This window comes from Pelobates fuscus, chromosome 3 (genome assembly GCF_036172605.1).
Source record: "Pelobates fuscus isolate aPelFus1 chromosome 3, aPelFus1.pri, whole genome shotgun sequence".
Taxonomy (NCBI): domain Eukaryota; kingdom Metazoa; phylum Chordata; class Amphibia; order Anura; family Pelobatidae; genus Pelobates; species Pelobates fuscus.
In genome coordinates, this window is record NC_086319.1 from 5679441 (window position 1) to 5696573 (window position 17133).

Here is a 17133-nt window from a genome sequence, read left to right on the forward strand (position 1 = left end):
AGATTACAACAGTAGAGCTCTGATAGGCAGTCTGGGCAGCACCCAGTATACAGAGATTACAATAGCAGAGCTCTGATAGGCAGCCTGGGCAGCACCCAGTATACAGAGATTACAATAGCAGAGCTCTGATAGGCAGCCTGGGCAGCACCCAGTATACAGAGATTACAATAGCAGAGCTCTGATAGGCAGCCTGGGCAGCACCCAGTATACAGAGGTTACGATAGCAGAGCTCTGATAGGCAGCCTGGGCAGCACCCAGTATACAGAGATTACAATAGCAGAGCTCTGATAGGCAGCCTGGGCAGCACCCAGTATACAGAGGTTACAATAGCAGAGCTCTGATAGGCAGTCTGGGCCGCACCCAGTATACAGAGGTTACAATAGCAGAGCTCTGATAGGCAGCCTGGGCAGCACCCAGTATACAGAGGTTACAATAGCAGAGCTCTGATAGGCAGCCTGGGCAGCACCCAGTGTAACGGATCAACTGGCACCCCGACTGGGTACCTCCGTTGAAAGATGCTCCTAGCGCTTCCAGAGGACTCCAAGCACTCCACCAGACACCATAAGCACCGCAGGCTGCAGCTATCTCCCTTCAGAACGAAGCAGGAACAAGCTCTTACAAGAGCTCAGTGATTATAGCAAGGGAATATGCCTAGCATAGCAATCCCTTGTAGCAGATTCCCCCAATAAGAGACAGGACTCAAGTTGAGGGTAAAAATAGAACTCTCTGGCTGCTAGCTTGCAGCCCTTTTTATTAGGTGCTCCCATGAAGGGGAGGGACACACACAGTAACGTACATTAACCAATCACACAATAGTTACATCCCACACATAGCCCTCCCCTCTACCTGTAAACTAATTATCTGTACACACAGGAAATACAATTATCCTAGGTAGGGAAAATACAATTTTTACACAACATTCATAACTCCCAAAATATACATCACATTCGCATAAAAATACATATACACAATCAATCCATTCGGGGGAACAACATACTCAAAAATCATACGAATTGGACCAGGGGTTCAAAAGTTAGTACAAATGTGCATTTGACCTTCTGGAAGCATGGTTTTTAGAAGCTCAAACTAGTTCCCCAGAATCCTCTATTCTGGAGACAATGGAGAAGCTGATTTAATTATATCCAGGGACAAACACAGCCTCCATTAAGCACATGTTACCAGCAACCACCAAAAGACATAAAAATACATAACTCCTGTTATACTAAACAGAACCCCCACATTCAACCCATCCCCAGATGGCTTGGATCTGAGCGCTCAACATATCCAAACAGCGTTTAGATGCCACAAACACAGTTCAAACGCCATGGGGTTTAAGTTTCGTATGGGCTGATGAGAGGGCCCATAATCCTGGGGCAGCCCAATAACCCACAGTATGCCCAAATACCGTGCATAAAGGGCCAAATCGCCCAGGGACCGTAGTCACAGGGTAAGAGGCGGGCAAGCAGCCCCCTCCAAACCACAGTGGCGAAGTGGCTTTCGCTACATATCTTCCCATTCGGGGGTAGACTAACCAGGTACCTGACCTTCTGCCGGTCAGTACCTAGATTAGTCGGGCAGCCCACCCATAAAACAAAATTAGCAGAGTAGCCCACCCACAAAACAAATTTAGCAGTGTAGCCCCCCCACAATAAAGAATTCACAGAATAGCCCCCCAACAATAAATCATACTGGCCTGTAGGTCCCAAGTTGTGGGGTGAAACTGTGGCACCCTCGGCCTTGCTGGGCAAATGGCTGTGAGTACTTGGGGGCCAGATGCCCGATGTGCTCTGCTCCGGGGTCAGAGCTGGGGTAGTCTCAGGGTAAGGAAAAAAGGAAGGACAGAGGCCAGCGGCGCTCTGCCCAGTTGCCAGCTCTTCCACTGAGGCAGCCTGTAGAAAGTCAGGCTCAGGGGAAGGGAACAAGGGAGGACAGAGGCCAGCGGCGCTCTGCCCAGTTGCCAGCTCTTCTGCTGGGGGGTCAGGGAACAAAGGAGTTGACTGGGGAGGAGAAATATCACTTACCTCCCCCTGGTACTCCGGCTGCTGCTGGGGGGGAGGTCGATGCTCTCCACTTTCTGTAACTCCAGCTCTAGTTGGGGATCTGGGCCGGTTGCCCAGCATCCCTGTAGGGCCGGTGGAGAGATCTCGGTCCCATCTCCACCTGCCTGCAGGGGGTCCTCCCAGGACCAGTCTATGAGGTCCTCTACCTCGGGTACCTCTGGTTGCTGTTGGGGAGGGAGACCGGTTGTCTCTTCCTCCAATAACACATTCTGCCGCTGGGGAGTGAGACCGACTGTCTCCCCTCCCTGTAAAACATACTGCCGCTGGGGATCTGGGCCGGGTGCCCAGCATCCCTGTAGGGCCGGTAGAGAGACCTCGGTCCCATCTCCACCGGCCACCTCGGTTTCTTCCTCGTCCCACTCTACCAGTGGCTGGAGTTTCTCCCAACGTGCCCACTGGCCTTCCCTCAACGCCCTGTGTTGTAGGTTCCGGGTCACCATGTCCCACACGAACCGCACGTATTTCTCCTGGATTGGGTCCGTAAAACTTCAGGCGCAACCCTACCATCGTGCCAAACTCTAGTATGGAGTAGCTATACGCCATGCTTGCTGTAGCCACTGCTGGTTCCATTATGTTGCTGAAGATAGGGACGCTGCACAACTCCACACGTTACCGGTGTCTCTGAGCTGCTTCTCCTCGCACTAGGACGCCATCCCACCGCTTGCCACCAATGTAACGGATCAACTGGCACCCCGACTGGGTACCTCCGTTGAAAGATGCTCCTAGCGCTTCCAGAGGACTCCAAGCACTCCACCAGACACCATAAGCACCGCAGGCTGCAGCTATCTCCCTTCAGAACGAAGCAGGAACAAGCTCTTACAAGAGCTCAGTGATTATAGCAAGGGAATATGCCTAGCATAGCAATCCCTTGTAGCAGATTCCCCCAATAAGAGACAGGACTCAAGTTGAGGGTAAAAATAGAACTCTCTGGCTGCTAGCTTGCAGCCCTTTTTATTAGGTGCTCCCATGAAGGGGAGGGACACACACAGTAACGTACATTAACCAATCACACAATAGTTACATCCCACACATAGCCCTCCCCTCTACCTGTAAACTAATTATCTGTACACACAGGAAATACAATTATCCTAGGTAGGGAAAATACAATTTTTACACAACATTCATAACTCCCAAAATATACATCACATTCGCATAAAAATACATATACACAATCAATCCATTCGGGGGAACAACATACTCAAAAATCATACGAATTGGACCAGGGGTTCAAAAGTTAGTACAAATGTGCATTTGACCTTCTGGAAGCATGGTTTTTAGAAGCTCAAACTAGTTCCCCAGAATCCTCTATCCTGGAGACAATGGAGAAGCTGATTTAATTATATCCAGGGACAAACACAGCCTCCATTAAGCACATGTTACCAGCAACCACCAAAAGACATAAAAATACATAACTCCTGTTATACTAAACAGAACCCCCACATTCAACCCATCCCCAGATGGCTTGGATCTGAGCGCTCAACATATCCAAACAGCGTTTAGATGCCACAAACACAGTTCAAACGCCATGGGGTTTAAGTTTCGTATGGGCTGATGAGAGGGCCCATAATCCTGGGGCAGCCCAATAACCCACAGTATGCCCAAATACCGTGCATAAAGGGCCAAATCGCCCAGGGACCGTAGTCACAGGGTAAGAGGCGGGCAAGCAGCCCCCTCCAAACCACAGTGGCGAAGTGGCTTTCGCTACACCCAGTATACAGAGATTACAATAGTAGAGCTCTGATAGGCAGTCTGGGCAGCACCCAGTATACAGAGATTACAATAGCAGAGCTCTGATAGGCAGCCTGGGCAGCACCCAGTATACAGAGGTTACAATAGCAGAGCTCTGATAGGCAGCCTGGGCAGCACCCAGTATACAGAGATTACAATAGTAGAGCTCTGATAGGCAGTCTGGGCAGCACCCAGTATACAGAGATTACAATAGTAGAGCTCTGATAGGCAGTCTGGGCAGCACCCAGTATACAGAGATTACAATAGCAGAGCTCTGATAGGCAGTCTGGGCAGCACCCAGTATACAGAGATTACAATAGTAGAGCTCTGATAGGCAGTCTGGGCAGCACCCAGTATACAGAGATTACAATAGTAGAGCTCTGATAGGCAGTCTGGGCAGCACCCAGTATACAGAGATTACAATAGTAGAGCTCTGATAGGCAGTCTGGGCAGCACCCAGTATACAGAGATTACAATAGTAGAGCTCTGATAGGCAGCCTGGGCAGCACCCAGTATACAGAGGTTACAATAGCAGAGCTCTGATAGGCAGTCTGGGCAGCACCCAGTATACAGAGATTACAACAGTAGAGCTCTGATAGGCAGTCTGGGCAGCACCCAGTATACAGAGATTACAATAGCAGAGCTCTGATAGGCAGCCTGGGCAGCACCCAGTATACAGAGATTACAATAGCAGAGCTCTGATAGGCAGCCTGGGCAGCACCCAGTATACAGATATTACAATAGCAGAGCTCTGATAGGCTGCCTGGGCAGCACCCAGTATACAGAGGTTACAATAGCAGAGCTCTGATAGGCAGCCTGGGCAGCACCCAGTATACAGAGATTACAATAGCAGAGCTCTGATAGGCAGCCTGGGCAGCACCCAGTATACAGAGATTACAATAGCAGAGCTCTGATAGGCAGCCTGGGCAGCACCCAGTATACAGAGGTTACAATAGCAGAGCTCTGATAGGCAGCCTGGGCAGCACCCAGTATACAGAGGTTACAATAGCAGAGCTCTGATAGGCATTCACCTTTATGGGGTTTCACCCCAAGGAGCACAGGGTATTGAGCCCTATAGTGCACATATACCACAGGAGTAACAGAGACTTTCTGTGGGGACCCCTGCCTGAATGAGAGCAATGTGAGTTGATAGCAATCTGAAATAGTAAGGGAATATGGGTGATCAACTGGATGTGACAACAGGCGGATTAACATAAACCTAAGCAGAAAAAGATATAAATACAAATGCTTACCTTGGAGATTCAGAGCAGATGCAGATCTCAGCAACCGAGTGTGTATGAGGCTCCAAGATGGCGGCCGCGGGTCTCGCGATTTGCGAGATCCAAGAAGGCCGCCGTCATGCTGAAAGTGTGGGAAAGTAGATCCGGCCGTCGGCCAGAGCGTTAAAACGCGAGGTTAGGCGGCCGGGAGTGGAAAGGGCTGTGTAGGCAAGGATTCCCTAGTGGAAGGGGGAATAAAAAACGGCGAAAATGCCCGGTGTAAAACGGAAACCGGGAGGGATAGGCAGGGTGCCCAGAGTAAAAGGGGCAAAGGTAAATAAAGGAGCCCCAAGCAAAATTAGAAAAAAAGCAGAAAATGAGGTAAGAACAGTTAGGCAATAAGGTATAAGCAGTGTATACAGTAAATAACAAGGAGTGTAGGTTATAACAAAGTCAAATAAACCAAATAATGAATAAATATGAGGAGCTCAATATTCTGACCTGTCTGCTGATGGAGCAGTAAAGAAAGAGGGGGAGGAGCCTGTTCACTGGGAATACTATACCTCCTACTGTTTTTTGATTGGTTCTTATTATCACTTTCTTTACTGCTATGGAGTTTTAGTAAAGAGAGATATGCAAAATACGAAGCCTCCTGTCATGTAATTAAATTACCCTCAATATATTATATAACTCTTAGATGGGACATAGAACACACTAAAAATGATGTATCCAATTCTAACATTGGTTCATAACATATACTTCCCAAAAACGGCAACAGTTTCAAATAATACAGAAGCAGCATGTAGCAGCCCAAAGGGAAAGTAGATGTGAACACAAAGGGGGCTGAAAACTAAATGTTGCAAACCTTGGTAAAAAAAAACCTTTTATAACATTGCATGTAAAATGGATACAAACTGTAGGTAATGTAAGATACTGGATAAATACCCCTATCTAAGAGAAAATATCAAATAAATATACAAAAACAACAATAATATTTGTATTGAAAAATATAAAAAAAATAATAAAAACATGCAAAAAAAATATAAAAAAAAACAAAAGTTCAAAAGGGGGGGGGGGAGGGGGGAATCCAAATGATTCAAAAATAGAAACAGCAGCTCTAAGACCAAATGTGGTGATAAAAAACTGCTTCACTTGTTGGTGAATGGTAGAACACATAGGATCTCAATGAAGGCAGTTACACAGGCAGTAAACCATAGATATACTTAATGGATATCAGCACGCCAGACAATCAATATAAATAGATAGTAGAGGAGAAAGGCACTTCGTCTACGCGTGTTTCCTCCTGTTCACAGGACTTTCTCATCTGGTAAGATGTGACCTGGCTCCACCAAGGTGGTTGATGTACTGTATTGACAATATGTTGTCCATTCTCAGCTAGATGCAACAGTCTGATAAATTATTGGCGAGACTTGGGATTGTGAAAGAACCTGCAATCAGTTCTAGACAATTGATGTGAAAATCGTCTTCTCCGATCGTACAAGGACCACCAGACGATGTGGTTGCACAAGTTGCTCCCCAAGACTCACGTCTGATTCCACGAATAAGTCTTGGGCAGGACTGAATATCGCCTTTCCGTTGCCTCTTGACCTCCGAAGTGAGTGGTATCATCTGAGAGTAGATCTACCATGCAGGCTAGTGTGTGGAGGGGAATCTGGTTGCACCGTAGACTTCTCTGGATTTCTTTTCGAAGTGCCGACATTTTTTGACTGTGGTAGACGGAGAACTCATAAGGGCATGCCTATCTTGAATCCCAAAAACTGCACCACGTGGGACGGAGTGAGGTTCGATTTTCCTTGGTTAACTGTGAAACCAAGAGATTCGAACAAGGAGATCTTAACTTGAGGTTGAGATTTCAGTCTGGAGGCATCGTCGCATAAGAGTAATAAGTCGTCCAGATAAGACAATGGAAACCTTTGTAAACAAAGATGAGCCGCCAATGGTTTTAGCAGCTTGGTAAAACACCAAGGGGCCGAACTTAGGCTGAAGGGTAGACAAGTGTAACTGGCATGGCCGGCCGTTCCACAGGAAACACATCAAATGTTGGTAAATGGAACAAAAGCACACATATTCCGTTGGGTTTAACACTGTGTGGAACTTGTCCAACTTCTTTCAAACAAGAAAGATGGAGCTGTTAAAATCCCAGGTGTCGAGTGAGAACTGAATTGCTCCTTTGTTGAACAGGGTCTGGATTTTGGCGTCTACAAATGCCTGATGGTCCACAGTCAAGACTGGGTTCGGTGGGAATGTTGTCTTTATAGGGAGAGAATGGAGTAGGCCAGAAAGGGCTAAAGGTACGACCCTGCTGTTTGTGAGCCATGCCAAAAACCCAAGACGGGGTCTGGTGAAACACTCGTCTTGTAGCGGACTCCCTGGTAACCCGACTGGTTACATCTGCTAATTCCCTTCTTTCAGCCAGTCAGGAACCCTTTAGAATATAACGAGATCCATTTTCCCATTTTCCCAACCACCCCAGTAACTAGGCAACACACAGTCCTGGAGGTACAACACAATTTTATTGGCCACACACGACTTTTATGCATAAACCCATGCAAGATTTCTACCACACAATTTTCCAGGGTCGCATCCCAAGATCCTCCCCCTCCCTGGGTTCCCAGTGTGGGAAGGCACTCCGTTCCCTTTGCCCCCAAAGCCCACCACTAAATCCACAGGGTTCCCCACCCCAACCACCAGAGGTCTTCTTTCCAAGAGCCTCGGTGCCTGGAAGTCCAGGCATGGGGAAAAGGGACTGCTTCACTTGTTGATGAATGGTAGAACACATAGGATCTCAATGAAGGCAGTTACACAGGAACCATTTAGAATATAAAGAGATCCATTTTCCCAATCACCCCAGTAACTAGACGACACACAGTCCTGGATGTACAACACAAATTTATTGGCCACACACAACTTTTATGCATAAACCCATGCAAGGTTTCTACCACACAGAAAAGCACCGAAAAGCCCAGAATCAGAAAGGGGCGGCCATCTCTCACCCAAGGCCTACCTGAATCATGTTCAGACAGCGACAACTACAAGGCGCCTGATGACACGACGACCCCCCTCACCATGGGTGACCTGCAGAGGTTGCTTAAAGAAACCTGGGCTGATATCAAGGCCCACACCGCTGCTGAACTTGAAAAACAAATAACGGGGCTCAAAGATGATCTCAAGGCCCTCACCTCACGCACAAGTCAGGCCGAACACCACATTACAGTCCTCGCCCAAAAATCGCAGGCCCAACACCAAGAGATGTACGCCATGCTCGAACGGATACTTCAACTTGAGGACTTGAAAAATAGATCCAGGAAAAATAACATTCAAATCCGGGGTCTACCAGAAACTGTCGCCCTGGAGGCCATCCTCCCTAGTGTGAGGGAAATCTTCAAAGCCCTTTTGTTGGACGCATCAGACCAAGAGCTTATGGTCGAACGGGCGCACCCAGCCCTACGCCCCCCTATGCCAAACTCGCTTATCGCAAGGGACGTTAATGTAAAATTGCTCCTCTTCCCAGTCATAGAGAAACTGATGACCGTTGCAAGTTAACCAACTTCCTTTCAAGGACAACCTTTACACTTCTTCCAAGACCTGGTGCCTTCCACGCTGCGTAAAAGGAGGGAACTCATGCCTCTCCAAGGATGGAAATTTATGTGGGATCATCCCTTTAAGCTAATCGTGAAAAAGGACAACCTGACCTACACACTACACCAGATCAACGAAATTACAGACTTTGCAAACCACATTGGAATAACACCAATCTGTCAACAACCACCAGGAACACCAGGCCACCAGGGACAATGGGCCCAGACCAGGAAGACATCTTCTCCCGCCTCATCAACACCAAAGAAAGAGGCCCCTGTCAACTCAGCAAGGAGCGCACCAAGGACCCACTTTACCAACTTGATCTCGGACCCAGGCTCATATCAAGCAGATACTTTGTCTTATAAATCCTTGCCCCGCCCTGCAATTTTTTTTAAGTGCGTCGGTTATTATGTTTTTTTTTATTTGGCCTTTTTTGGGGCTGAAAAAAGAAGATTTTAGAAGAAAGAAAACATCAAATGGTAAGTTTTATTTTATTTTTTTCAGGTACTTAGTTAAATGGTCCCCTCTCATTATTTTTAGGGTGAGGGGGGTAGGTTGGGGGATTAATTTTTTTTGGGGGGGGGTGACTAGGGGTTTGGGGACCCCTAGTCACCCAGGGGAGGGGGAGTTATTTTTCTTATTTAGGGCCCCCACCCACCGCTCAGGGGTGGGGGCCAGGGGGGAGGACATTAGGTTCCCCCCCTAATTAGTATTTTAGGGCCCCCACCCACCGCTTTAGGGCCCCACCCCACCCACCCTCATTCTAATTTAGGGCCCCCACCCACTGCTCAGGGGTAAGGGCCAGGGGGGAGGAGATTATGTCCCCCCCTAATTAGTATTTAGGTCCCCGACCCTCCGCTCAGGGGTGGGGGCCAGGGGGGAGGACATTAGGTCCTCCCCCTCATTCTAGTTTAGGGCCCCCACCCACCGCTCAGGGGTGGGGGCCAGGGGGAGGACATTAGGTCCCCCCCCTAATTCGTTTTTAGGGCCCCCACCCACCGCTCAGGGGTGGGGGACAATTAGTTTTTAGGGCCCCCACCCACCGCTCAGGGGTGTGGGCCAGGGGGAGGACAATAGGTCCCCCCCATTATTTTACTTTAGGGCCCCTACCCGCTGCTCAGGGGTGGGGCCGGTGGGGGCAATAGCCCCCCCTTTGGTTTAAAAGCCCTCACATGTGTGTCGTGGGTGAGGGCTCGGGAGGGGGGACCCATTTTTACAATTTTTTTTAACAGTTAGCAGCCACTGGCTGCTCACTGTTTAATAGACATGCCCCTACTCACGGTATAGCGAGTAGGGGCACAATTTACTAATACTAAGTAATTTTTACCGTGGGAATACCGTGGGAATTAGGGAGTTATCTACCAAGCGGCTGCAAGAGACTTGGCCAGTTAGTGTAATGACAGGAATGAAAAAGTAGCCAACCTGAAAAACATCGCCTGAAAGGCACAACAGAGCAATACCGACCTCTTACTAGAGTTGACGAATCCAAACTGTAAAGTTCGAGTTCGTACTGAACATTAAGTTTTTTTGACCCCGAACCAGAACCCGGACATTTCAGTAACAGTTTGGGTTCGAGTTCAGTGTTTGGCGATTTAATGGCGCGTTTTGAAAAGCTGCAGGGCAGCCAATCAAAAAGCGTTTGACTCGGGTGGGGGCCCGACATAACAATGAGGGGGGACCTACTGTCCTCCCCACCGGCCCACACCCCTGCGCGGCAGGTGGGTGCCCTTCATAACAATAAGGGGAGGCCTACTGTCCTCCCCCGGCCCCCACCCCTGAGTGGTGGGTGGAGCCCTAAATAAGAATGAGGGGGGGACCTACTGTCCTCCGCCCTGGGCCCCACCCCAATTAGACTAAGAACACTCTGATTGGTTGGTTTAAGCCAATCAGAGTGCTCTTTGTCATTTTACACATGTGGGAAAGTTCTTTGGAATTTTCCCATGCTGTGTAATTTGACTCATAACAGTCTGATTGGTGGACTTGGAATCTAACCAATCAGAGTGCTCTGTGTCATTTTACACAGCGTGGGAAAGTTCCAAAGAACTTTCCCACGCTGTGTAAAATGACACAGAGAACTCTGATTGGATTTCAAGCCCACCAATCAGAGTGTTATGAGTCAAATTACACAGCATGGGAAAATTCCAAAGAAATTTCCCACATGTGTAAAATGACAAAGAGCACTCTGATTGGCTTAAACTAACCAATCAGAGTGTTCTTAGTCTAATTGCAGGGCGGGGAAATGCTTTATAAGTCTTCCCCGCCCTGCAGAGCTCAGTCTGCGCAGAGCCCCCCTGGGTGTAGATGGATTATTATTTTTTAGTGTCAGGTTTTTTTCCTTTTTCGTCTGTTTTTTTTTGCGCTCAGATTTTTTATTTTATTTTAAATTCGACGGGAATTATGGTTTTTTATTTGGCCTTTTTTGGGGCTGAAAAATGAAGATTTTAGAAGAAAGAAGACATCAAATGGTAAGTTTTATTTTAATTTACAGGTTAGTTATTTTATTCCCCCCTCACTATTTTTAGGGTGAGGGGGGTAGGTAGGGGATATTTTTTATTTGGGTGAGGGGGTGACTAGGGGCTTGGGGACCCCTAGTCACCTTGGAAGGGGGGCAGGATTTTCATTTAGGGCCCCCACCCACCGCTCAGGGGTGAGGGACGGGGGGGAGGACAATAGGTCCCCCCCTTATTTTACTTTAGGGCCCCCACCCGCCGTTCAGGGGTGGGGGAAAATAGGTTTGTTTTTTCCAGGACTTTCTTAGAGCCATTTTAGTGCCCAAAAGTTCGGGTCCCCATTGACTTCAATGGGGTTTGGGTTTGGGGTCAAGTTCGGGTCAAGTTCGAGTCCCGAACTCAAACTTTTTGTCGAACCCGAACATCCAGGTGTCCGCTCAACTCTACCTCTAACGTCTCTCCAATGCACAAGAAACAAGAAACGTATTAAACTGTTAAGTGCAAGCTCAGGGGTGAAGGATGGGAGGATGGGACCACCATGTGCCTAACTGTACATATAACATCCTCATTCCTCCCTACAAAATTTCTTCTGCAGAATATTGCTACTCCCTCCCATCCGGCCTGGGACCTTATCTCCCAGAAGACCGGACCTACTCCGCCCCCTCAAAACCTGGCCACTCTGGTATAAGTTCAGGCTGTATTTTTCACATATCCCGACCGTCTTACTTTCTCAACACCCTCAACCCCAGCACTGTCTCCCCCACCCTCCCCCTCCCCCTCAACCTCACAGTCTTGTACCCCTACCCCTCTAAGCTAGTGAGGGCCAGACCAGTCCTCCAAACACACACTATAACAACTCCCCAAAGGGACATATCCCACCACTAAAGAAACAAAGCCCAACATGCCATCATCTCTGCATATCTATCAACTGCAAGGGTTTTAATAACTCCTCCAAACGCCACCAACTCATGAGATAGACAAACAGAACCCAAGCACAAATCATCTTGCTCCAAGAAACCCACTTCACCCAAGCCAGACCATTGCCTCTCCTGAGCCGACATTTTAATAAATATTTCCTGGCCAGCTCCCCAACTGGCAAACAGAATGGAGTTGTGATTCTCCTTCATAAAGCATTCCTTTTGACGGTGGACCAAACTATCATGGACCCCCTGGGTCGCTACATAACGGTCGTGGGACGAATAGACCCCCAAAAATATGCACTCACCTCATTATATGCACCTAACACACCTAACAGCTCCTTCTGGCAGACCATGCAAGCTCACCTTTCGCTCTTCTCTTCACACCATTTGATAGTAGAGCGAGATTATTACACCACCCTATCCCCCTCAATGGACAGACACTATACCTTACACAAACCGCCAACCCCCTACGACTAAATCAGACAAACTCTTTCAAACTTTTACATCCCGCACACACCTGCTGGACGCCTGGAGAATACAACATCCAACATTCCAGGACTATTCCTCCTTATCCCACCCCCACCAATCACACTACCATATAGACCTTTATTAATCTCCCCCTCCCTAGCACCCTGTAGAATATTGCATATTCTATGTTTTTATTGGTTATGTATGGATGTCTGGATTGAAATAAGTAACAGATGGTATCAATAAGCCACAAGGCTTTCTTTGTCTGAGAACTCTGGAATGTGGATTGGGGGTCTTGTCCTTATATGGCCAGAGTTATAGCCTGACATTAGTATGGGCACATCTATATAGTAACTGAACAAAGGGACATGAGGTCTCTCTCTCTGCTCTTCTTCCTGTACAGCTATGTGACGATGTAACTCTCCCTTCAGGAGTCCAGCAATTACCATCTGCTGTAAAATGTGTCACATCCTGCTCTGTTCTACGGAGATGTCTGGCCTTGGCTTCTGGTATCCGGTACTCTTTTTACAATTCTTGTTTAGTTTTTCTTGTTTTTTTCTGGTTTTCTATTCCATGTCTGGTTTTCTTTATGCTGGGTTTTCTGGGTTCATTCCTGTATTCCGTTCCTGGAATTCCCAATCTCTTGGATTCCTTTAAATGTTTGGTTTTTGTTGCTACACCCGTTCCTTTCCCATTTATCCTTTTGTTTCAGTTGGTTTCTGCAGGAAGTTTCTCCAAGTACTCTGCCCTTTTTTGCAGGTAAGTGCTGTGTGTGTTTTATTATTGTTTATTTAGTCATGCATATCTAGGTAGATAGGAACCCACCGTAATTGGAGTACTTTGACGCAGTGGTGGGCTGCATACATCTTGGCCATTTATGTATGTCTAAATCTCCAATGTTTATTGCACATATTAGTACTTAGTTATGTCTCCTTTTGTTTTGCCTTGCATCTCTGGTCTTGTATTATTTTGTCTTGTATTCCCAGTTCGTGTACAGTCCTGTCCTGCCCTGTTCATGTTTCCCTCATGTCTTGTGTACATGTTCTGGGTTCTGCTTTCTGTCCAGCTCCGGTTCTGGGTTCTTCTAGTCTTCTCTTGTTTTCTTGCTTGGTGCCTTTTCTAGTCTTGCCTTGTTTCTGTACTGGATACAAATCTGCTGCAGAGCCTCCCTATCCGCTTCCTGGGAGGTCTGAATATCATAAAGCTCCTAGCTCTTGGGATCTGCAGTAGCTGCATCAGGGCCCTGGTATGTGGCCGCACAAACGCTGGTGCTCAACACCAGGGGGCGTGTGGTTACCCTGCACCAGGGTATTACCACACTGAGACTCCCTTCATCATCAGGCATTCAGGGGTCCCGGTCTCCGTACCGCCACCCGTGACAACATGATCATATAACATCCTTTAGCAATATAAACTGATAGTAAGTTGGCACTTTACAATTTATATTAAAACAAATATTTTACTAATAGTGTAAATGGATAATGTGACTGATATAAAAGTGCTTCCCAGTGACACCAAATATAAAACTCAATAATGTACAAAAAAAAACAGTCTACATGCAAAATTCAATGTGTATAATCATACATGAAATAATACCACCATATGATGAGATATAGTAGGATAGTACCTAAAAAATAAAACACAACATAGTGTGAACTGTTTTAAAATAAAAATAATGGTATTACTTTGGACTACCACTCACATTTCCCAGAGCCGTACCAGGCTCTGTATAGCAGAGCCTGGGGTGCCAATACAGGCCAGCGGTTCCAGTTTCAGCAGTATACAAAGACAAAAGGACTTGGAATAGGTTAAAAAGTTATTTATTGGATATATAATTAAAATAACTCTCAAAGTGCTATCGGGGTGGAACCCAGCATAAAAATACAAATAGGAAAAAAGCCACTCACCCCTATGGAAAGTCACCAAGAGTTCAAATATAAACACAATAGGTCAAACCTATAGCAGCAAACGCGTTTCGGCGATCAGCCTTCTTTAAGTGCTGGTTTCAAAGTCCCCACGATCTCCTTTTATATGCTCCCTCTTCTATACTCATCTGGTTGTAATTTCATGTTGCCGGCGCGTCACTTCAAGTCTTTGCCGATGACGTCACTTCTGTGTTCGGCGAGATGGAACGCAAGCTGAAAGGCAGCATTCATAATGTCGATCCGGGCCGTCATTGATGATTTCCAATTGGAATCAGTTCTCACAACCCTATTGATTTCCAATTGGAAATCATCAATGACGGCCGGATCGACATTATGAACGCTGCGTTTCAGCTTGCATTCCATCTTGCCGAACACGAAATTCTCAACAGAACACATCAGGGATGCCCATTCTATACCACTTCTACAAACACTCCAAACAAATGCAAACATTAAGGGTATAAACATACGCAGAGAAGAATACAAGATAGCTGCATATGCGGACGACTTATTGTTAACGATAACAAACCCCACAAGCTCTATGCCCCCTCTATTAGAAGCATTGGATGATTACGCAAACATCTCAGGATATAAATTGAACGTGGACAAGATGGAAGCACTATACAAGTGCCCCCGGCTACCCTTACGACTCTCCAAGGACTTTACCCATTCCTCTGCGATCAAGTTCCTGAACACTCACTGTTCATTGTATCCAATTGTAACCTTCTGGATCCTTTCCTTTCTGTACCCCCTCATCCCCTATGCAGAAAAATTAGAAATATTTTCCACAAATAAAGAATTTATAAAAGAATTTATAAAAAAAAAAAGGAACCTAAAAAATGCCTGCCGGGATCTCGCACAAGTGCACGGGATCTAAGATGACTGCTGGCTACCTGCGGGAGCGCTGGAGATGTTCTACGTGGTACTCGAGAGCCCGGGAAATCAGAGTAGGCCAGAGGTGAGGCCTCTCAAAGTCCAGAGCAGAAGGAAAAAAAACAAATAAAGTCAGAAAATACAATATAATACAAAATGCTAAAATACAGCAGCAATAAAGGAAAAAATATATACATAAAATGAAAAAGTTAAAAGACTGCAAAGTAAATAAATAACAAGTTAACCAAATAGAATAGAATAACTAAATATAGGTAAATATAGATAAAATATAACAAAATATTAGAATATGCAGATAAATGACAGAAGTAAATACAAAAAAAAGGCCACATCAACCTACAATAGGCAGGAGGAAGTGGCACTCTGACCTGTGCTGATGAGGAGCAGCAAAGAAAGAGGATGAGTCATCAGAGGGAGGAAGTCTTTTTTTTTATAAATTCTTTATTTTCAGAGTTTTAAGTCTTTCAGACGTATGTGAGGGATACAGAATGTAAAAGAGGGGTGGGGTACAAATACGAGTCTTTCAATACAGTGAGTCAATCATTATTTCTCAGAAATGAGGTCACATAGGCTGGAATATCGTTACTTTAAATGCTAATTGTTGCGGTCAGTCGTCATTCCCGTTCCCAAAAATATGGGTCGGTAGGTGTTCCAAGTAGAGGAGTTTCAGTTTTGACAGCACTATGCGGCCTTGTGGTGTGTATTTCCAGAGTGGTACTGAGATGGGTTGGGTTTGTGGAGGGGGGGAGGGGTGAGGTACATCTCTATAATTCAAATGAGATCTTAGTGTTCTTCTAGAAATTATGCTCGTGCGTTGTTGTTAGGAGTTAGGCCATGTCGAGTGGGGAGTGGGTCGCACGTGCTAGTCTGCGCCATTGGTGGTCAGTGGTCAAGGGATGTATTTTGGAGGATGTGGGCCTGATGATTAGAACCGGGGGGAGGGGGTATGGGGTATGGGGGTGTGGGTTCCCTGCGGGGTCCCCGTATTGGGTGGGTGAAGTTGTCGAGGTCGTGTTGTTGTAGTGTGATCAAGTGCGATTGCGCGGGTAGAAGACTGAGGTGTATTCAAGGTCATTTTATCTATTCCCCGGGTAGGTTCAGTGTCATGGGCTTACCCTAGTTGAGTGATTCAGGGTCGAGGGATAGTCCATGTTAGGGTGGCAAAGTGGGTGGAGACCTCTGGGAAGTGGTCTGAGGTGATCTAGTGGGTGTGTGCGGGGTGGTGAGAGGTTTGGGAATTAGGGTAGGTCAGGGCAGTGGTCTTCGGAGCAGGTAGTGGGGGAGGGGTGCTGGGGTGGCCGGCCTTTATGGGCAGGGATGAGTCAGCCTATATATGACCCAGGGGTCCCAAACTTTGTTGTGGTGGTGGGTTGTGTCATGGAGTAAGGCTGAGAGCTTGTCCATTTCCCTGGCTTCCTCTATTTTTTTGAGTGCAGTGTCTAGGGTGGGTATGTTTTTGTTGCCCCATTGTTCGGCTATAGTGCGCCTCGTGGCCAGAGCTATTTTGGCGAGCAGTTTATTCTGTGACCTAAATAGGGGGGCGTGGGGTTTAGACAATAACCAGATCCACGGGTCGAGAGGGATATTTGTATGTAGGAGGGCTGATGCCAGGTCTGCTACCCCTAACCAAATCTGCGCTATGCGTGGGCAGTGCCACCAGGCATGGATATAGGTACCCTGTGCCCCACATCCTTTCCAACATTCGTCTGTAGTCGAGCATTTCATTTGCTTCATCCGCAGGGGCGTCAGGTACCAACGGAGAAGTGTTTTGTAGGCCTGTTCCCTATGGTTGACGCAAATGGTAAGGGATGCTGTCGCTTCCCAGATATCAGACCATTCTGAAGGGTCGCTGGGGGGGCCAATGTCCCTTTCCC